Consider the following 23,876-nt stretch of genomic DNA (forward strand, 5'->3'; position numbering starts at 1 on the left):
AGGATTTTAACCCTATGAACTGATGTATGGTCAGAAACCGCGACGTCTTGTTACAGTAGGGATAATCTTTATAATTATATTTTTAATTATTATTTAGTTACAAAATAAAATTAATGATGTATTAACCTTACCAGAGGTCATGGCAAAAATAACAATTGACAAATGTCTAAGGGAAGAGTTAGATATAAAAATGGCGCATCTCAAGAAAATAACAGAGCTAGCTATACAAAATATTGGCACAGCTCAGCTCAAACAGAGAAAGGATTATGAGAAGAGGATGCAAAATCTTTTGTTGTGGGACAAAAGGTTCTTGCATGGAATCATAAAAGATCAGATAGGAAAGGGGGGGGGGGAATGTTGAACCCCTGGATTGGCCCTTATTTGATCAATAAAATATTTGATAAGGGTAATAATTATATTATATAAATTATTTATTGTATATCAAGGTGTATATCGCATTTTTTTATAAAGTAAATATTTTTAGATACAAAGGTTAATATTTAATATCATTATAATTATTTTAAATGTTTTTATTATAATGTATTGCCTTTAGATATTGGTTTCCTAAATGTTCAGCTTGAAGATGTAAATTTCCCACTTGATACAGATTTTATCGATCCAAAGTGTCCCATAGGTAGACCTGTGCGCCGCCGGCTCACGCCGGAACAGCCGCCGATTGAGATCAGCGGCGTGAGCCGGCTAGCTGCCGATTTTTCTTATGGCGGCGGCGCGGCGTGTATAATATTTAGAATGTAGTTTAATTATATTTATATATTAAATTATTATTATTTAAATTTGAATATTAACATTAATATAATAAAACATGAATTGTATTCCATTGCTTTATATAATAGAATAGTGTATATCATTTACATTCATTCATACACGATATTCATTTCGGCTATATTAATTATTTTTATGGATTTGCGCGTTTTAAACCACCCTATATACAATTATGAAATAACAACTCTCTCTACTAATCAAAAATCAAGTTATGTGTGGAAGTACTTTGGAAATCTTATTTTGAAGAATGAGAATAAGAAAAGCACGATAATGCCTGATTATATTTATTGTGAACCTTGTTTAAAATTGGGGAAAAAAGATGAGGAAAATTCGGATAAAAATAATCCATTTTCACAGTAATTTATTTTAATTTTAGACTTATATATATATATAATTTATATATTAGTTATGATATCAAATGTTATAGCAAAAATATAAGTACGAGTAACCTTTCTCGTCACTTACTAAATTTGCATAAAATATCAGAAAAAACTAATAATAATAAATCCATTCAAACTCTAAAAATGTTTCTAAAGCCAACGCCAACATGTAGCAAGAATATAAAAGATAAAAAATGGCTCTTAGGTTAGTATTAATGTTTATTAATATTCATTTTAAATTTTTAACTGGTTTGTTAAATTAATTTTATTAAGCTCTATTTGTTCAAAACAACTAAATTTTTTAGTTTGTTTTGTCAGCTCTTATTTTGAGAACTTTTTAATGTACAAACTTAATATATAATTTATTAAAATAATTATGTAAAACTTTAAAACAACTAAATTTTTAGTTTGTTTATTGTCAGCTAGATCCAATGCATAAACTTATGTATAATTTAAATTAATAAAATAATTATGTAAAACTTTAAAACAACTAAATTTTTAGTTTGTTTATTGTCAGCTCTATTTTGAGATCTTTTTAATGTATAAACTTAATATATAATTTATTAAAATAATTATGTAAAACTTTAAAACAACTAAATTTTGAGTTTGTTTATTGTCAGCTCTATTTTGAGATCCTTTTAATGCATAATTTAAATTTATTAAAATAATTATGTAAAACTTTAAAACAACTAATTTTTTAGTTTGTTAATTGTCAGCTCTATTTTGAGATCCTTTTAATGCATAAACTTAATGTATAATTTAAATTTATTAAAATAATTATGTAAAACTTTAAAACAACTAAATTTTTAGTTTGTTTATTGTCAGCTCTATTTTGAGATCTTTTTAATGAATAAAATAAACTAAAAATATATTTTATTAAATTATGTAAAACTTTATTTTGAAAGTTCATAACTAAATCAAATTTTTTATTTGTTTCTCTTTTTTAAATATCTTTTTTCTAATAGGGCGAAATTATGTTTTGATGTGCTGCTTAGATTTATTGCCATTTGATTCTATAAGCAATAATGGGATGACAGATTTTCTAAAGGTTTAAAATTTAAATAAAATGATTATTAAAAATTAAATTGCCTAAAAAAATAGAAATATAAGATAATTGATTCCTCATCAGAATTGCCTAATAGGACAACTATTAGTCGGGGAGCACTTGATGATGTTTATTATTCTATAAAGACACATGTTTTAAACCTGATTGATGCTGGTCCAAAATTCTGTTCCATTACTTTTGATTTATGGACCGATCATTTCAAGCGGTGAAATTATTACATTTTCTTCATCATTTAGATGAAAATTTTGTTTTAAAATATTTTACCCTGGCAACCCGAAATGTGACTCAAAAGCATACTGGGGAAACCATATTATCGGAGATTGATGGTATCGAAGAGGAGTTTCATTTAAAAGCCAAAATAATACAAATGGTAACTGATGCAGGGGCAAATGTCAAAAGAAGCGTCAGATTGGGGGATTATGAGCATCATTTATGCTTAGGCCATGGACTACATAATTTGGTTACAGTTGATGGCATAAAAAAAGTTGCCAGAATTGATAATCTCCTTAAAAAAATTAGAGAAATTATTTCAGCCCTCAGATATCGAGTAGCTGATTTGGAATGTGAAATTGAAGATGAGCATCGTAAATGTCTCCAGTCAATTTATGAGACAGGTCATATCTTGGATATTGATGATTCTGATCCATACCTTGATGACCATTTTGATAACGAAGCGGATAATAGAAATGTCATTACACCAACCAATCTATATAATACAAAAACGTTAAAATTAAATTGCCCTACCCGCTGGCACAGCATATTAATTATGCTAGAAAGTGTTCGTAGCGTGAACAAAAATCCTATTAATAATGTTTTGAATAAAATAGGAAAACAATGTTTAAAACTTTTTAATAATGAATGGGATATGATTGACGAGCTTTATGCCGTATTAATTCCATTCCGAGAGTCGGTGGAATTTCTTTCCTCCCAAAAGGGATCGACTATAAATCTAGGGTTATTATTTCGCAGTAAAATAGAAACCCACATACAGATCAATATATCTGATTCCTCAGATATTATTTGTTTAAAAGAAAATATGCAAAAAAAGCTTGACCATAGGTTTCCCATTACTGAACTTCAAGTTATTTTATATTTTTATTAATAAATTTTGAACATTAGATATTTCTCCTTGATCCCAGATTTCAAAATCTGAAAATTGTGTCAGAATATTTAAATTCAAATTCTACTACATCATTGCAATTTTTAACAAGACATTTAAAACTTTTAGAAAATGATAAAAATGCACAAAGTGAAATCCAAGTTGAAGATAATGGGGAGACTTCCAGTTCTTATATCGCCAAAATAGCTCGTAAACATTCCATTCCAGGCAGTGATTATAACAATTGCCATATTTTGCTAAGCCAAAATAATATCCCAGAAGAGGATGCATTAACCTTTTGGAAGAAAAAGCAACTGGAACTTCCTAGGCTTGCTAATTTAGCTAGGAAGGTTCTTTGTATACCTGCAACCAGTACACCCAGCGAAAGAATTTTTTCCATTGCTGGATTAATACTCAATGCAAAAAGGACTTCTTTATGTCCCACCAATCTTGATAAAATTCTATTTATTCATGATAATTATAATTTAGCTAAATCTGAATTCTGATTTATTATATTTCTTATTTAATATTTTGTTTGCATTCCAAATATATATTTGTTATAATAAAAATCAATAGAATATTACTAATATATGTTGTTTATGTGACTCTGATCTGAGTGAAAATGCAATTCCTTAGTCTATTTCTGAGAATGAGAAAATACATGTTAAATTGAAGTGAGACAGGAAATAATTTAAGAAATAAACTATGCTAACAATGTGTTAGAAAAGAGCGCCAAATTATAAAAAAAATGTAATACATTGATTTATAAATTAAATTTATTAAAAAATTTTTTTTAAATAAATATCGCGCCGCCGCCGCCGACAATTTAATAGGCGGAGGCGAAATCGGCGCGCCGCCGAACGCCGATAAAAAAATTTAAAAAAACCGCCGCCGTCAATTGAGACATCGGCGCACAGGTCTACCCATAGGTAATGTTATTTTTGATATATATTCAAACTATTTTTTGAATGATATGATAATTTTTTAAAAATATTATTAGTAGCACATTTAGGTGAAGAGATATGTAATAAATTACCTATTGACAGTGGTTCCAAGAATGTTGGCTTTGAAGATGAAAATTTCCCACTTGATACAGATTTTATCGATCCAAAGTCTCCCATAGATAATGTTATTTTTGATATATATTCAAATTATTTTTTGAATGATATGATAATTTTTTTTTTAATATTTTTATAAGCAGTACATCTGTGTGAAGATATATGTAATACATTTCCTATTGACAGTGGTTCCCAGAATGTTGGCTTTAAAGATGAAAATTTTCCACTTGATACAGATTTTATCGATCCAAAGTTTCCCATAGGTAATGTTATTTCTGATATGTATTTAATTTATTTTTTAATTTATTATGTATACATAATTGGATGATGATATTTTGATAATAAATAAATTGGAAAGTAACCCTAGATATTTTTTTCCTACAACAAAGGCATGGAAAAAATATCATGCTAAAATATATGCTCTAAAGCCTCCCAAACATTGTCGGGATGTAGACTATGGTAAACAACTTGGTGAACCATCTATCTTGGGGCAAATTGAAGGTGATGGGAATTGTTTTTATAGGTAGAACATATTAATATAAAATTTCATTTTATTCTACTTTATAAAATTTAGGGCGATTAGTGTGGAGATAACAGGGGCTCAAAATTCCCATCTTATTCTCAGGCAATGGTTGGCACAATTTATGCTAACATTTGAGATGGAAAAAGTAATTCAGAATTACATTTATGAACAAATAAAAAAATGGATATAAAAACTTATATCGTAAATAATGTTATGACAGGACGGATATGGGCTTCTGACACAGAAGTCAGGGCTATGGCCACAATGCTTAATACTCCTATTTTTACATATTTAAAATATAATAATAACTTTGTATGGGCCCGATATGACCCATTTTATATTCGCGATAATATTAAAAAATTTTATAATAATTTTATTTATATAAAAAATGGAGGAATATTGCAATCATTTATCTTCGCTCCATTATTTAATACATCTTTATTAGTGTTAAATAATTTTTATTATAAAAATATAAATACTTCATTATTATAATTTATATTCCTCATAATATATATTTTTGCAATAATTTATCTTCCATCTAGTCATTATTTAATATTTCCTTATTAGGATCAAATAATTTTTATTATAAAAATATAAATACTTCATTCATATTATAATTTATATTCCTCATAATATATATTTTTGCAATAATTTATCATCCATCTAATCATTATTTAATATTTCCTTATTAGGATCAAATAATTTTTATTATAAAAATATATATATTTCATTCATATTATAATTTATATTCAGCTGATATATTTTTTTATGAAAGTTGTAGTTTATAAATAAAATTCTATATATACATTTTAATGTGCATTATATGATAAATAGTTATATCAATAAAGTTCTTCGTCTATTTGCATATTAGTTTATGTGACCCGATTCAAATATAAGTATAAATAATATAGAGATGGATTTTTAAAAAAAATATTATATTAGGTAAACAAAATAAGCATTATGATTAAGTCATTTAAGTTAAGAATTTATCTTACCATTTCTTTGCATTATTTAAAAAGGCTAGGTAATGATTTTTAGAGGGTAGTGTGGAAAAGGGAGGTATCATAAATTAATTATAGGAAATCTGAGGATAGGTTAAATCTGGATAGTTATGAGATTGTAGTCTTCGGTTTTGGACCTATTTAAGCTTAAATTTGTTTTATATATAAATTTCATATTGTGTAAATTAGAATATTAGTAAGAATATTTTTACTTCCTTTACAAATAATAAATTAAATAATATTCATATACCAAGGCAACCCACATAGCCTAAAATAATCTGAACCATATCACCCCCCCCCCTCTTTGGTATGAAATACAGACTAAAAATATAAAATACAGACTATATAGGCAGCATCGGGTTATAAGATATGCCGAATTTTGTGAAAAATAAAAAGATCAAAACAATCAGATTTTCAATTTAAAAAAAAGGTATGTACGGGGATTCGAACCAAGATTTTGAAGGTAGGTAGTGTAACATATAAGCAATAAGACTACGCTACATAATTATAATATTCAAGTTTATTTATATATAATTATATATAATTGACTATTCAATTATATGCTAATTAATTTATATATATTAAAATAGAAGTTATATAAATCCTTTACTTTATTGTTTAATGGTGTTTATTTATTTGATATATCCCAGTATTCGACTTATTAATCTAAAAATACAAATGAACTCTTGAAATGAAACAAATATATCTTGCAAAGCAATCAAAGATTATAATTAGACAGTTAGGGTGTATATAATTATTGTCACTATATTATAATATTAGTAATTTTAAATACTTGTCATGAAAACTTTAACTTTTAATTTATCGCTTCAAAAACATTAGGAGCCATTTAAATCAAAATCTCACAACCCCGTGAGATTTTTTACACGTTACACCGGTTCAGAAAATAATTTTTTTGACGCGAAAGCCTTTTACAGGGGAAAGGCTTACATCTTAAACGTAATTTTGAATATTTTTGAACCGGAAATGTAAAAAAATACATCTAAGCGGTTTTGGATAGGAAATTAAATTCTGAGTTCAATGATATAATTATATTTAAAATTACGTTTAAGATGTTAGCCTTTCCCCTATAAAATGCTTTCACGACAAAAAAATTATTTTTTGAACCAGAAACGTAAAAAAATACATCTAAGCGGTTTTGGATAGGAAATTAAATTCTGAGTTCAATGATATAATAATATTCAAAATTACGTTTAAGATGTTAGCCTTTCCCCTATAAAAGGCTTTCGCGAAAAAAAAATTATTTTTTGAACCGGAAACGTATAAAAATACATCTAAGCGGTTTTGGATAGGAAATGAAATTCTGAGTTCAATGATATAACTATATTTAAAATTACGTTTAAGATGTTAGCCTTTCCCCTATAAAATGCTTTCGCGACAAAAAAATTATTGTTTGAACCGGAAACGTAAAAAAATACATCTAAGCGGTTTTGGATAGAGAATATAATTCTGAGTTCAATTATATAATAATATTCAAAATTACGTTTAAGATGTTAGCCTTTCCCCTCTAAAATGCTTTCGCGACAAAAAAAATATTTTTTGAACCGGAAACGTAAAAAAATACATCTACGCGGTTTTGGATAGAGAATATAATTCTGAGTTATATTCAAAATTACGTTTAAGATGTTAGCCTTTCCCCTCTAAAATGCTTTCGCGACAAAAAAATTATTTTTTGAACGGGAAACGTAAAAAAATACATCTAAAAATCCTTAAATTTATATTTCTCATTTACTTCTTTATCATTAATTACAATATATTTATACTTATTTAATATATAAAATCATAACCAAATATTTATTTAATTAAAAATAAAATTATTTCAAAGAATTATTAAAAAAATTGAAAAAATCCCTTCTACTTTAGAACCACAGGGTCTTTTTAGATCTAACGGTAAACGTCCTGACGGGATCTCTCAAATCCCATGGAGGAGAGGCCAACTTTTGGTATGGGACTATTCCTGTATTGACCCCTTGGCCCCATCCAACCACGCCATCAACATCCTTGACCAGAAGGAACAACTTAAAACTTCTAAATACACAGAAATAATGAACGATCATTGCTTCATCCCAATCATATCAACCACTCTTGGCACCTTCGGCAAACTCCCCTTAGCATTTTTCAAAAACTTAGGATCACAAATCAGCAAACTCTCAGAAGAACCTCGAGAGGATTTTTTTCTTCGTCAACGACTATCCATAGCGATTCTCAAAGCTAATTATATCAGTTTCAATGGTAGTCTTCTAGCCAAAGAGCTATCCTAAACAACACTTACGTCCCTTTTTCATTTTTGTTTCCCTGCGCCACACCATCTCCGTTCTTTTTTTTATAGTATTATTATATATTATAATAATATATTTTTGTTTTATAAAAAATTGATTTCTTTGTTTGTTTTGGATGATGAAAAATAAAGGTTTTTATTATAATGTAATGTTATTATAATATTTTTTCTCTAAAAAAAGCAATAAATCAATAAAATATCTCATTAAATATTTTCTTTGTTATTTTTATTTTCAATATTATATTTTAGCCTTTCGTATCTTATACCAAGCCTTCGACTTATAGACCTACCCTAAAAAAAGTATTATAATAACATTTTAAATTACAATAATATCCGCCAGTTATCGTATTTTTATTTAATTTTTTTTCATGAAATAATAATACGCTAACTTGCGGATTTAATATTAATGAAATTTAAAATGTAATTATAATTATTTTTAATTTAAATATACCAAAGGATTAAACTCTTTATTATGAGATAAAAGGATACAACTTTTAATGTCTATTCATTTATTATTGAATATATCTATTAATATAATTTTAGAGAGAATATAACAAAAATTTTTACCTAAGAATTTACAGTTTACCTTGGCATTTGCAGTTTAACTTAGCATTTGTAGTTTAGTCAAACCCACCAACAATAACGTAAACAAGAAAAGAAAAAAAAGGGAAATGAGAACATCAACGATATGAAGTTTCGCTCAACATCGATATCAAGAGAACATCTGATGAGAAGTTTTGGATAAACAATAATGCTGTAACGGATATTATTGACGAACAGTTTATGAAATGATGCAAGAAAAAGGAATCTTAAAAATTCCTAAATGATAGTTACGGGAAATTGTGGCATGTACTACCTTGAAAGGGGGGTACATGTTATGTAATTGTTTATTTATTTTTTTAAATTATTAAAAAATTAAGTGTTTATTTTTTTTAATATTATTATATATAATATTATATTGAAATTATCGATAATTGTATAATCATTTTTTATTTTTAGTTTTTAAAAGGTAGAAATAAAATAATTGTTTAAAATAAAATATTGTGTCTATATTATTTTAAGTTATTTAAGAGGTAAAAAAAGGTAGTGAAACCAAGGTTAGAAAGTTCGTAATCAATTCAGTAACTTATATTAAAAATAAGTCATAAAATTGTTGTGTGGATTAATTTGCCTTTGTATTTATCCTTAGAATATGTATATTTATCTAATATTTTATGCTAGTAATAATTAACGAGGTATAATTTTTAAATTTATCATATGTTATTTCACAGATTAAACACAAGTTGCAAAAATAATATTTTTAATCATTTTAAAAAAATCTTAATAATTATTATTCCTTAATTAGGTCTTAATAATAATAATCGTATAATATAATATATTACTATTAACAACACAAAATTGATTTATATACTAAATAATTAAAATTTAGTCTTTTAATTACTAAGAATCGGATAAGTGCGAAAATATTAATTTTTTCAGTCCTAATGCTTCGCAATTATCCGGTTTTGACTGTATGTGCACCTGTTAATAATTTATATACCCCTCCATTTTTATCGTTTGGTAACATTAATTCCTTTATTGCAGTTAGGTGGAAAAGGGATGTGCTGTAGATCATTTATTTATATAAGACATCTAATCTGTGCGAAAGTAAAATTATACCATTTTGTAATTAAATTTTAATAGGGTTATTATGCTTTTCATGATTAAAATCTTTAATTATATAATTTAGTTGCTTGGAAATAAATTGCATAAATTCAAATTTATCTAACTATCCTAAAAAATATTTTAATAAAATATATAATATTATTGAATATACTATAATTTATCAAAACGAGTATCTTATCTTATATCTCAACTCTTTTGATCGTTTAAACAAAATATCAAAGATGCATTTATTTTGCACAAAATTCTCGACCCGTTCAAATATTTGTCTGGCCTGATAAAAAAAATTTTCTTCTCAACCCGGCCTTTTAAACTTTTATGGAAAGTCAGACCTGGTATGTTTATAATTTTTAGACAAATTTTCCGTCCATCACATTTTTAATGTCTATGTCTAATTTTCCTCCAAATAAGGTTCTTTATCTCTACTCAATGGCTATCTATTCCTATAACAACCGTTTCATAAACCAATTGTATTTAGATATCTGTATTGTGTATTTGTAATTGCAACATATAAATTACTTATTAATTTTTTTTGAGTAATTACTAGTATTTTAGTACAGATCTATAGAAATAAGCATATAATCTATTTTCAAATAGTATTTATCAAAATATTCGCTTGAAATTCAAAAAAATGTATCAAATTTTTTTTATGAAAAATCAGAGATAAGTTCTGGTCCTATTTTTTATGTATGAATTGCCCAGTCCGTTATAATTTTTTTTGATTTGCCCAGCCCGCGGGTTTTTGGGCGGGTCGAACTTCGCATATCTCTGGTTAGTAAATTTTCTGATACCCAAAAAATGATGATTAACCCTTATAAATTTATAATAAAACTATTTAAGACAATATTAGGCTAAGAATTAATAAATATCCACTAATTTCTAAATCGGCAAGAAAATAAGAAAGAGGATGCTTCCATTTATTTTTTAATTTATTTATTATATCTTTGTATGCTAATATATTTTTTTTGGTATCGGTAACAAATCTTGGTTGATATCGATATCGGCAAAAAAATGGCATAAGTGCATCTTTGCAACAAATCTATAAAAACATAATTAATGATTTATATGATTTTTATTATATCAAGCTATTTAAAAGTTAATTACAATTATAATGCGCAAGATAAATTATACGTGTATGTAAGCATTTAAAAAAGCAATGAAAACTAATAAAACGTTTTTAAAATAATGGTAACAATTAGTTTAAATTCCAAAAATAATTGAAATTTATTTTGCTCAAAAACGTTAATCATAAATGTTTGACTAAAACGTTTCGTCATATTAATTCTTGATTACCAATAAATTTTTTGTAAACAATTCCAGTGGATAATTTGTATTTTTTCATATTCATTTATTATTCAAGTTTGCTGACAGGTAGCCCTTTGGATGCATTCAATAAATGAGCCAATACCTTTAAAATATATATTAATATTATATAAGATTTTATTTCAATTTTTCAAATTAAAATATATAGTGAATAAAAGAATCCTCAATTTTAATATTTGCCTAAAGCCATACCAGGGCGTTCTAGAGTTTGATGATGCAAAATAGTATCCAAAAATTTGGATATTTCGTGTGCTGGGTAGCCCTGCCAGGCCCGCATTAGATTGCCGTGTCCTGCTAAATGACTTTTTTGTCTCATGGGAAAAAAAGACAATAAGTATGCCGCCTAAAGTTTAATTAAATCCTAAAATCCCGCAAGATTGTCAAAAATCATAAAATGTTATTTATTTATAATAAAATTTAAAAATTTTTATAGAAACACAAAAAAAAATGGTAGCTTAGAGTATATTTTATCAAATTTCTGCTATTTATACTGTCAAATTTTATGTAATATAAAAAAATCAGCTGAAAATTTCACATATTTTATCAAGTTTCATTATTTCCACCATCAAATTTTGAAATGAATTTTATAAATGATATAAAATGGCTAGCTTAATTTATTATATCCAGCATACGTCAAAAATAAACTTTATCGCATCAAAAATATGGATAATTTTTTGAAATCCAAACAAATCTCAAACCTAGAAAACGATGTAATCTTGTATTTTAACTTCTCATTAAAATCCGCATAAGATGGTATATTTAGTTTAATGAATTCAATATATATATAAAATATTTGTACATATTCATTCGATTTATTAGAAGGAATAGAATATTATTGCCTAGAATTGGTGAAATTAAATCCCAAAGAAAAACAACTTTTAATAAAAGGCTGAGCGAATAGATATATATAGAAATTCCTATATAATTAGAAATAAAACTCGATAAATTTAGACAGAAACGAGTTAAATAAAATGTGATAGCGTTGTTTTTCCAACTTTTTTAAAATTTTATACTTATCTAGCAAATTTTACAATATGGCATTATATCTGATTTCGTAAAACCTTTCTTGGTTACAAAAAATTTTAATTAAAGTTTTAAATTTTGATAATTTTAGTTGCTACCTTTTATATATTTTCCTATTATTATAATCTTTGAATTTAATATTTATATAAAATGGGGGGAGGGGGGAGGAATATATTATTCAGTCAATCAAAGTGAAAAGACTGTGTGTGCCAGATAAAAATTCAAAGCGTAATTATCAAGTTTCCGTCAAAGAAAAACTCACTAAAAGTGACATTATAGTTCCACTATAGATAAGATGGTCCGATTCGTTTTAGTTGTATATTTGATGAAAACCCAAACTAATATTCTAGCAAAAGAAATCGAGTATTAAATTTTTTGAAATTTTATATAAAAAGTAGAGATTTTGTTAAATGAAATAATAACTTGAAAATCAATTTTTTTTTGTTGATCGATTTGATATGGAATGAGATGATTTATTTATGTTTTTTCTATTGTATATTATCAAAATTACATAAAACAATTACTAATCAAATTGCTATAATAATGATAAATGTAGCACCTCAAATCAGTGGCGTAGACAAGGGAGGGGGTTACCCCCCCCCCATAACCTCCGAACGAAAATTTTTTTATTGCGAATAATTTTATACCCATTAATGGTCAAGATTTTTCTAATGGATAAAAATGCTCAATTTTTTCAAATTATATTTATTAATGCTCTAATATGATATTCTAAAAAAATCAGCCAAATAAAATAATCCTAAATAGAAAATCTAGCCTGGTGCATATATGCACCGTTAACCATTAAGAGGTTAAAAAAGATAAAAATACTATAAGATCAAAAAACAACAAATATCTTTATTCTTTTTTTGTAATTTATAATAAAAACGAGAAAATGTTTATATATTATGAAAATCCTTGAAACATTTTATATGGAGTGCGATTTGACATGTTTGGCACATATATCTTGAGTGCGTATGGCAATATCTGCATCTTCGTCTTTTTTCATCTATAATTTTGGATAAATAATGTCCAGATGAATCAATAGAGTTTTCACACTGTAATGCAAACTGGCTGGCGTGACCTGTACTTGAATTTTTTTCAATTTTTACTGGCGTTCGAAGGAGGTAGTTAGTAACTTCTCGTCTAAATGCAAGCAAACTCTTCTTGTCATCTCGATTCACGAATTTCCAGATTTTCCATGCATTTACCAAAGCTACATCAATAAAATTGGTGAATATTGGCCACCACCATTTTCTCTTATTTTTATTCTATATGTAGATATTAGATTATCACATAGATCAACTCCACCATGTGTTTGTTATAAGCAGTTACCATATTTGGCTTAGGAATCTTTATTTTAGAAGATATTTTCTTACACCTTGAAACATTAGAAAGCAAAGAGATAGTGTGGCATGTCGATGCAACGGTCACCACCGAATTATCATTCCAACGAACTACAAATATTTCGTTTAATTTTTTCAAACCTATAATCATAATATCCTCTTTCTTTTTTTGCTACAACCTTTATAGATTCAACTGGGCAATGCTCTATTCTATTGTCCCTCACAGTTCCAGTTGCAAAATATATTTGTTTTAAGTATGACAAGAGTTTAAATGATGTAAAGAAATTATCAAAATATATTTTATGATAATTTGGTTTTTGCAATGCCTTTAATAATTTTATGATTACATTTCCACTTAATCCATATTCATATTTATTTTCGCTTTTTCCTTAATATATATCAAATGAGAATACGTAACCGTCGGAAGAAGCCAATATCCAAGACTTGTATCCGAATCTAATTGGTTTTCCTTTTATGAACATTTTGCAAGAATGTCTTCCTCGATATGGTATCATCTGTTCATCTATTGATAAATGATGTTTGAAAATTCCGAATTGCTGTAATTTATTATTCAATATATTAATGTAAGGCCTAACTTTATAAAATCTATCATGTATATCTATTTTAGTATTGTCTGCCAATTGGATATTATATTTGAAATTTCGAAATTGTAATTGGGTCATTGTATCCCGGATTATTGGAATAGAAATATCGCTATCATTAGCCCAGTATATTCTTTCTTGTGGGAGAGAATGATATCCAGTAAATAATAGAATTCCAATAAATCTCTGAATATCTTGGATGGTTATGCATATGTTAGGTCTATTAATTTGTTTAGCATAAATATTACTTTGTTCTACAATTAGAGAATATAATCTTCGTCGAAAATTTTAGAAAATATATCTGATGGACTTTTACCATGTAAATCATTTTCAAGTTTTATTACATCTTCCTTTTCTCCATTGAAAGGGCTTGAAGAATATATTGCATCCGTTTTTCTCCATTTTAAATTGTGAGAAATTCGAGAATAGCTTCTTGTAGAATATGGTTCTGGAAGGTCGTCATCACCTGAATTATGAATCTCCTCCAGCTGTATCTGAAGGCAAAACTCCGATATTTGTTAAGTCATTTTCATCGAAATCTTCTTCATCACTAACTGCAGAGGGGTTTGGCGCAATTATAACCATATCTCTTTCTTCAATTGGTTCCTCTTCAAAAAGTTGAGCAAGCGCTTGTTCAATTGTTAGAAAACGTTTCATTAAAAAAATTTACTAAAAATTAAATATCTAGACAAATTATTTTCGTAGAATCTTGATTTTTTTATTAGTAATCTATTATTTTGATAATTTTGATTGAATTGACAAAACAGGTGCATAATATTTTATATAAATAAAATAAAATCTTCAGAAAGTAAGAGGCTAAAAATAATTTTAAACTTTTGAATATTTATGAACCTAATAATTTCATATAATTTGATCGGGATAAAAAATTATAATAGGAACAATATATTATTCGATTTAATCTCAGGGGGGCTAAAAAAATTTTTTTAATTATTTTCAAAAGGTCTTTTTTTGGGTATAAAATTTTTTAAAAAAAATTCTTAGGGGGCTCGAGCCACCCACCCCTCCTCCCCCACCCTTAGTGACGGTAGTGGTTTTAAGTATAATATAAAAAATTATAATTCTTTATGTTAAATTTCATTTGTTTGAATTTTTTTAAATAATTTATACTGCTAGATGGTTAACGGTGCATATATGCACCAGTCAACTTTATGTGGTTAAAATTTTAATTATTTAAAAATTCAAAAATGATTGATAAATATTGATATATCTATAAAGAATATATACACACTAGTTTTCATCGAAATAATTTTATAATATGCTTGTGAGATCACTTAGAAAATTTTGCATTTTAGACTTCATAAATTCACAAAGTTTGAGGGTTTCTTAGGGACATAAAAAAATATTTTTTTCATATTTTTCTTTTCCAGTTTTGAAGTATAATGTCTGAACTACATAAAAATCTTTTTTATTATTTTTTAAAATAAAAACTACTATGTTAAAATAAGGTATATAGGAGGTGGTGCATATATGCACCGTTAACCAGTAACGGGTTAAAAATCGCTTTCAATTTATAAATAAAATAATATATACGATATCAAAATGAAATATATTTAAAAAAACAAATAAGAATTTTCAATTTTAAATGAAAACATGGTTTAAATATATATACTAAAAATTATATGTAAAATTAAATAAAATAAAAATATATTCTAAATTTTTTCTGGCATAGTCATATTAAATATTTATAAATTTAATAATAAAATTTACATTTTAAACTAATTAGATAGTTTTAAAAATTTTAATCAATTTTTTATAATTTTTAAATAAAAGAAAAATCATTTAATTTGGGAAATATAATGAGAAAGTAAAGGTGATCGCTAATATGTTTGGGATTAAAATTCTAAACCTAGAGTAGTTTCTAGATAGTCCAATCGCTTAAATATTGATGCATCTACGATTGAGGATTTTTATAAAATAAATACATTTTTATTTCAATTAAAGGAAAGATTCATTAGTCACAATTTTATTTTAAACAGCTTTTATTTTCTTTTACCGGTTGAGTCTTAATATACTTAAAGCGCGAGAAGATATTAAGAAAATCTCAGAGTTTTATTCTGATGAATTATCAGGATCGTATGATATATCACTTTGTGAGTATAAAAATTTTGACAGAATAGAATACTCTTTGAGACCAAAATATGCTTTACAGGCCCTTTCCATGTGCAATTGCACTTTAGATTCCTGGCCTTATATCAAAACATTATTAATTTTTTAGCTACCTTCCCAATTAGTACCTGCACTAATGAAAAATATTTTTCAACTTTAAAAAGGTTAAAAACTAGGGATGTGAACCCTTCGACAAAAAAAAAGGATCCAGGTCTGGGTTCAGTAATAAAATTTAAAAAGGACCGGGGTCCAGGGTTCGGGTTCAGGGAACATAAAAATAATGACTCAAAATAAGATTTTTATTCATTCATTTATTATTATACTTCCAATATATACATGTATGGGAATTCAGAATCTCTTGATTTTAAATCCTTTACCGAGGGCAATTTAAAAAAAAATTAAAATCCGATTTAACAGGAAATATATTCAAGCATGTGTAGAGTATTTACCCTATAGGTTTAAATCAATTTTTCCATGAACTTTAGCTACTTCTAATTTATATTAATTTTTATATGTATTTTTCATATAAATTAAATTTAAAAATAAATATTTTTTTAAAAAATAGATGGCGCTCCTTTATAAAATAACGCATTTTGTTGAGATTATTATTTAAACTTTTATCTATTTTTAAACATAAATAGCAGGATTTCTATCATTAATATCATGAAATGAGATTATTTGGCTGCGGTTATAATCATTTTTTTCTTATAAAAAATTTTAATTTTCGAAAATTTTATAAATTTTGTAGATATAATAGATAAATTAAAATTCATGAAAGATATTACCTATTTTCGGATTTCATTAAATTTAGTTTTTTTGACGCCATGATAATTTCCTGCTGCGATAAATTATATGTACGCCCAGTAGCCGTTGATAGGCTAACTATTGTTAAAATATTATTTTTTGGTATGAAAAGGATATCTTGTGCAGCTAGATAAACAAAAGAATTTGCTGGTCCTTTAGGGTGAAGAAAGTTATTTTACTTCATCTCTAATTACATTCACTTCTTGTACAATTCTTAACCACCAATCGTTTTCATATGCACATGTTACATATCCTCTAATCTCATCGATTATTTGATCCTCAATCAAAGGATCCTCACGTGGATATACTATATTCTCCACAATAAATGTCTGCGAATTAGAATATAGTTTAGTGTTGAGTTAAGTTAAACAATTACTCGCCTTAAAATGATTATATAATTCTTTCAAATTATTAAGAACTAACCTTTTTGAGCGTTCATTCGTTCCCCCTTTTCAATGCTAGATTATGCAATCTTTTTTTCCTGGTAATACCCTACTAACTTCATCACTGTAAAAAATTTTAACAATATCAACTGTTTTTTGATTGAGATATTTTTGCAGGCTTTCGATTTGGAGTTGAAAGAATCCCCCTTTCTTCTAAAAAGATTTTGGAATTATATGCCATATGATTATGTAGCGTTGAATGTCGTTTTTATTATTTGCGCTCTAATTAGGAGGCAGAATGGTCAGCAATTGATATTTTTTTATTTTTAGATAAATTAGGATATTGTAATTCCATATTATTGAGTAATATCATTATTATCTTTGTACCCGATTCTGGATTGTTAATTATTATATCTGAAATAAGCTTTTTATATTTTCGCTATCCTTTTTTTTTAGATAATTTTTTTCGGTTAGTTTTTTTTTCTTTAGGAGATATTCCAATTTGTTTCAAGTTATATTGATTGCATCTATTGATGTTGATGCTGTGTTGATATTATTTACATATTAGCTATCAGAATAGTTAAATTTTCAATATTTTTTGTGATAACCGTTTACGACATTTATCACAAATATAGTGTTCCGCCTCAATGTTTGGATATTGTGTCATCCATGTTATGACTTTAAGCGAGTTCTTTTTATAATTAAAGTGTTTAGATTCTTTAAAAGGATTTAACGCATTTATATTTATACATTATAAATAATTTTAAAAAGAAAAATAATTAATATCAAAATATTTGTAAAATAAAAATTAACTACTATTAGGGCAGGTGCACGAGAACTTGCTTTTATCTTTCAACAATTAATTATTATATTTTCTTGTAGGAGATATGGAATCTTAACTATCTTTTTAGGAAATTTAATCATTTATTATAAAAACAACTAATTTTTACAAGTTATCAATATAATAATAATAATAAGTAAGCCTATCATATCAAACTATATATAATATTTTTTCATGATAGTAATGCTGGAAAATCTTATTATTTATGTTTAAAAATGAAAAAAAGTTTAAAAAATAATAATCTAAACAAAACACGTTATTTTATAAAAGAGCGCCATCTATTTTTGATCAAAATATTTATTTTTTGATTTTTTAAATCGTAATAACTAAAAAACGCATGGCTGTCCCAAGTTTAAATTTTTTTTATGAATAGATATAAGGTTAGAGAATAAAAAATTATTAAATTCAAAAAAATTTGGAAAGCGAAACACCTGGAGTTTTCATATTTAAAATTTATAACGTAAATAAAAACCACAACAATATTATTTCAAAAAAATCCTTAATATTTAATTGTTGTGTTTTAACTAGTTTATAATAGTTATTATGTCTTTGTTCCTGTGATATGTTTTTATATTACCATTTATATTTTTGTTTTCTTTGTTCAATTAGAAGTGATGTTTTTCTCATTATCATGTATATCTTTTTTTTCTTTGTTCACGTATACCAAGCTTGTTTGGATTTCATCCTCAAAACTGGTTCTAGCCAGTTTTCGAGATGGGCCTGCATTATTAACATGCTTTTAATTATTTTAATTTATCTATATAAAGACCACGAAAAATGAAATTCGAGATTGTGAATTTAATTTCTTTTATTTTTTTTGTTGTTTAACCTTAATTCGGTGGTATGGGCTTTGGGATTAACTTTAAAATAATATCTACACGACGTTGTCCACGTGATCCCATGACAAAATCGATACCCAAACCCGGCCCCCTGAATCCCCTTATCGACCATCCTGGACCCCCGAACACGGAGAGTGTTCTCCCCACCCCGGGGGTGCTTTGGTGCTGAAGAAACTGGTGACATTGTCAAAATTAAAGGAATCCTCAACAAGGAGGGATACTGGCAAATCATTGAGGATAATGTGATTTCATCAGGAAAGCGTTTGATCAGGAATAACTTTTTATTTCAACAAGATAATGACCCAAAGCATACATCCAGACTATGCAAAGATTATTTACAAAATCTACAACAACACTGTATTCTCGAGTTAATGACTTAGCCATCCCAGTCTCCCGATCTCAATCCAATCAAACTTTATGGGATCACTTTGATCTACAAGTGCGAAAAGCCCTCTAACCTCTTTTTGCACCTTTGGGAAGTATTACAGAGAGAATGGAACAATATTGCTTCCGAATATTTAAAAAATCTCATCAAAAGATTACCAAAAATTTGTGCAGCAATTATAAATAAAGGTGGTCATATTGATGAGATCAAAATTTGATCTTAATTATTTGCTGTATTTATTTTAATTTTATGCAATAATATGTAAACTTATAAATAAATTGTATAAACCTCATATTGTGTGTTATTTGTCTTATTTTAAGAAAAATGTTTGCAGAGTGGGCAATCATTTATGGCTGGTAGTGTATATATTAAATGTATTATATTTAAAATATACTATCAAATTCTAAGTAATCTATTATTTTGGCTTATTTATTCAGCCTTATTTTAAAAAAATATGGGCCAGATCTGAAAATATAAAAGCCGGCCAGGTCTGAAAATATAAAAGCCGGCCAGGTCTGAAAATATAAAAGTTGGCCAGGCCAAATGGGCCGTGCAAATGGTACCTTAGCAGGACTCTGATATGTATAAATTTATAATAACAATTTGAATAATGAAATAAAATATAATAAAATAAGTTTATTATGAATTGAAGTAGTTAAGTTAAGTTACATGAAAAAATAAGAAATAAAATAAAAATTAACTTCATATACAAGGTTAAAGTAAAATGTTAAAATTATATAAAATTTCAGAAATTTATAATAATAACAATTTGAATAATGAAATATGGATAAGTTAAGCTACATGAAAAAAATAACAAATAAAATAAAAATTAACTTAAGTATAAATATGTATGAGGTTAACGTAAAATGTTAAAATAATATAAAATTATAATAATGGTACTTGAATTTATTAATATATGTTAAAATATAATTGGTATAAAATATTTCCTAATTTAATTAAAATTTATTTATTTAATATTAATCTATCTAAACAGATCTCCATATTGCAGCATGCATCAATCTATTTCTTGCTTATGAATTTATATCAAAGTTATAAGTTATAACAAGCATTCTACAAGAGGAGCTTTAAAAAATCAAAGTAAAATTGAAATTAGATTTAGTCAAGTATGGTAGAAGACAATTGGAATAAACTAAATTTAAGATTATTATAAGTGAAACAAGTATGAGTGTTTGTGTTTTATCATGTTACTAGTCTATTTACTTTTTTTTATCAAAAATTAAAACATAATATTTAACCCATCATCTTGGACATGTTTTTGTCAAAAAAATATAAGAAATAATAAAAACCATAATAAAAATAGGTAAAAGGGAAATGGGTGTTTAGAGTAATGGAGTGAAATCTTCATAAAGATTTTGCTATAAAAATTTGCACACTAACCAGTTCACCCCTGGGTACGATCTTAGCATAAAGATCGCTCAATAAAATTAAAATTGGTTTTGTATATAATACACTAAACTATGAGAATCTTATGCAAGGAGTTTATTTATAATAAAAATTGATAACCTTATTTTGATCAGGAAAATTACCATTTGAAAGCTTGGAAAATATAAGTTTCCCATTAATCTTGATTTCAAATGACGCTAAATATTTATTATTATACATAAAAGTTAAGCTTGATTTACTTACATACACGACCAACACTACCAGTAACTTCTGCTTGAGGATCAACTTTAAGAATAGCATCCTTCAGTTTTTTAAATTTGCCTTCGTAACCTCATCTTGAGCTTTTAAATAATCAATACAAATAAGTATTATTTTAATTAGAAACTTACCAATATTCAACTTCTACTATAGTCTTCATTGTTTCTACAAAGTAAATTAGGATAAAATAATTCATTCATTCATTCATTGCCACGCCTACATCGCCCACCAGGAGTGGGACGTGCACAAAGTATATTCATTAGTATATAGATCCTATGCATGATGTATATCCGTTTTATTATAGTGGACGGTACCACTATGTAGCCAGCTAGCAAAATGAAGAAGGGAGAAGTACGAAAGTAGTGATGTATTAGTTACGTTACCGGTAGAATAATGTTAAGAAATATAATGTCATGTAATAATTTTCCTGAATCCTGATATGGTTATTCAGTGACGCAACAAAAAAAACAATAATAACTCTTATTACTTGGTGAGTATTGAGAGTTTAAGTTAAGTTTGCATGATGAGTCCCTTCTTTGTTTGTTATTCGGTGTGTCGATATCGCGTGTCATGTAGACCTTGTACGCGCTGTGCAAATGATATTTGGGTTCGTCGGTGTTATTGCGTTTTTATCATAACCAGTGTTCGTTATCATTATTCATTATTCTATTTGTTGTTGTAGCTGTTGTCGTTATTGTCACCGATATCGTGTGTCCAGAAGAAAAAGTCGTGGGTTCATATGAGGAAAGTTGCGTTGTCCAGATTATTATTATCATCAAAAATGCTTTGTTCTAGCCATTGCAAGAAAAGAAAAAGAAGAGAACGGTTCCTATTTTAATTTAGGCCATATTTTAGCATGTATTTGATATGTTCCTTTAGGTGTTTCGTGTTCTTGCTGAGTGCCATGAAATCTGCAAACGAGAGATTGATCAGGTCCATATCCTTCAAACATTTCGCCAACCAATAATATTTAGAGGTACTTTTCTTCCTACCGTCAGGAGACCATTTCATGGACGAGAATATCATATTTTCCTGCGAGTGTCTTAAGCTATGGCCTAGTAATTCTAATCTCCTCATGGGAATGAGTCGATTGATTGGTAGGATGTCGCATCTATTCCAGAGCGTTGAATTTGAGGTGTTGTATGGATAATATGTTTTGGTGATTCTTCTTAGGCATTTGTTTATCAATGTTTGAGTTGCGTTGATGTTGCTTTTAGTGTCCTGCCAAGTCTCCAGTCTGTAGGTAAGAATGGGTACAATTAGGGACATGTTATCTTGGTTCCTAGGTATTTGAAATCTGAAACTAATTTTATCGTATTACCCTCAAAGTTAAAGGGGTTTAAGTTACTCGCATATGTATTTGAGGTGATAAGCTTGGTTTTTGTGTAGTTAACTCTTAATCCATATTCATAATAGTTGTTGACAAATAATGATATAATATTTCTTATCTTGTATTCCGAGTTAGCTTATATACACACGTCGTCGGCATAACATAGAAAATTCTGAGAGTTATGCATGTCATTGTGGTGCTGTAGATCTCTGTAATGTGGGTTGAGTGCATATTCTTATTTAAAGGATTTATTTAGGATATTATCCATTATTACATTAAAAATAATAGGCGAGAGAATGCATCCTTGTTTAAGGCCCCTATTTGGTTTAAAAGGTTTTGATTTTATATTTAGATGTTGAGGTACTACGCTATGATTGTCATAAATTATCTTAATTAGCGATATCAGATGCTTATCTATTCCTATGATTTCCAGCAAGGGCCATATCTTGTGATGTATAATGGAATCGAAGGCTTGACTTAAATCAATCATCAGGGCAAAGATGGGGGATTTATGCATTCTAGCCTTTTCCAGAATAACTTTAAGTGTCATAGTCAACTCCGTAGTATTTCTACCCTTCCTGTATGATGTGATAGTGTTAGAGAGGAACCTATTAATGATTGGTTTAATCCTGACAGATATGATGTATGTGAAGATTTTTAGGGTAACTGGAATCAGTGCAACCTCTGTAATCCTTAAAGCTGTTTGGAGTCTTGTTTTTAGGTAAGTTTAGTATTATTGATGTCATCCATTCGTCAGGAAAATTACCCATATTCCATATCTCCCTAAAAACGGGAAGTAGTAAACTGGCACTTAGGTCTACATCTATCTTCCAAAGTTCTGCAAAGATCCCATCGACTCCAGCAGCTTTATGCATTTTTAGTCGTTTAATGGAACCGATTATATCCAACTTGTTCAGGTCTGACTGGGTGATTGGAAAGGGTAGTAACATATAGGTCTGGGCCACCTCGTTCTGTAGAGGTTCATGTAATGGTCTATCCATATGTCTAATTGTTCCTTTGGGTCAGTTATAATTTTATTGTTACTTAAGTGTAGTCTTGGTAAAGGATTGGTATTGAAGGTGGTGAGTAGTTTAAGAGATTGGAAAGCCTTATAAATGTTATTGTTATCAAAATTGAATTGGATAGATTTAGATAAATTAGCAATAAACAGCCTTTTGTCGGCCCTTATGCGGTAAGTAATGTATCTCCTGTGATGTTTAGCGTATTGGTAATGGGATATATTTATTGTTAGATTCTTAATTATTTGTATAGTCTAAGGGGTGAGCCACTCTCTGCGTTTAATGCGTGGTCTAAAACATGATGTAATACTAACTAATAAATTCAGC

General features: G+C 27.3%; 1 long non-coding RNA gene across 1 annotated transcript; it reads right to left on the reverse strand.

The window, feature by feature from the left end:
* Positions 1 to 10,962: 10,962 nt before the first annotated feature.
* Positions 10,963 to 21,528, reverse strand: LOC135922059 (uncharacterized). Its single transcript, XR_010570714.1, has 4 exons — positions 21,332 to 21,528; positions 21,186 to 21,283; positions 21,063 to 21,139; positions 10,963 to 11,276 (listed from the first exon to the last, which is right to left on the reverse strand). It is a non-coding gene; the product is annotated as an uncharacterized LOC135922059 (long non-coding RNA).
* Between the last annotated feature and the right edge of the window lie 2,348 nt (positions 21,529 to 23,876).

The sequence above is a fragment of the Gordionus sp. m RMFG-2023 genome, chromosome 1, assembly GCF_954871325.1.
Source record: "Gordionus sp. m RMFG-2023 chromosome 1, tfGorSpeb1-WG-v2, whole genome shotgun sequence".
NCBI lineage: Eukaryota > Metazoa > Nematomorpha > Gordioida > Chordodea > Parachordodidae > Gordionus > Gordionus sp. m RMFG-2023.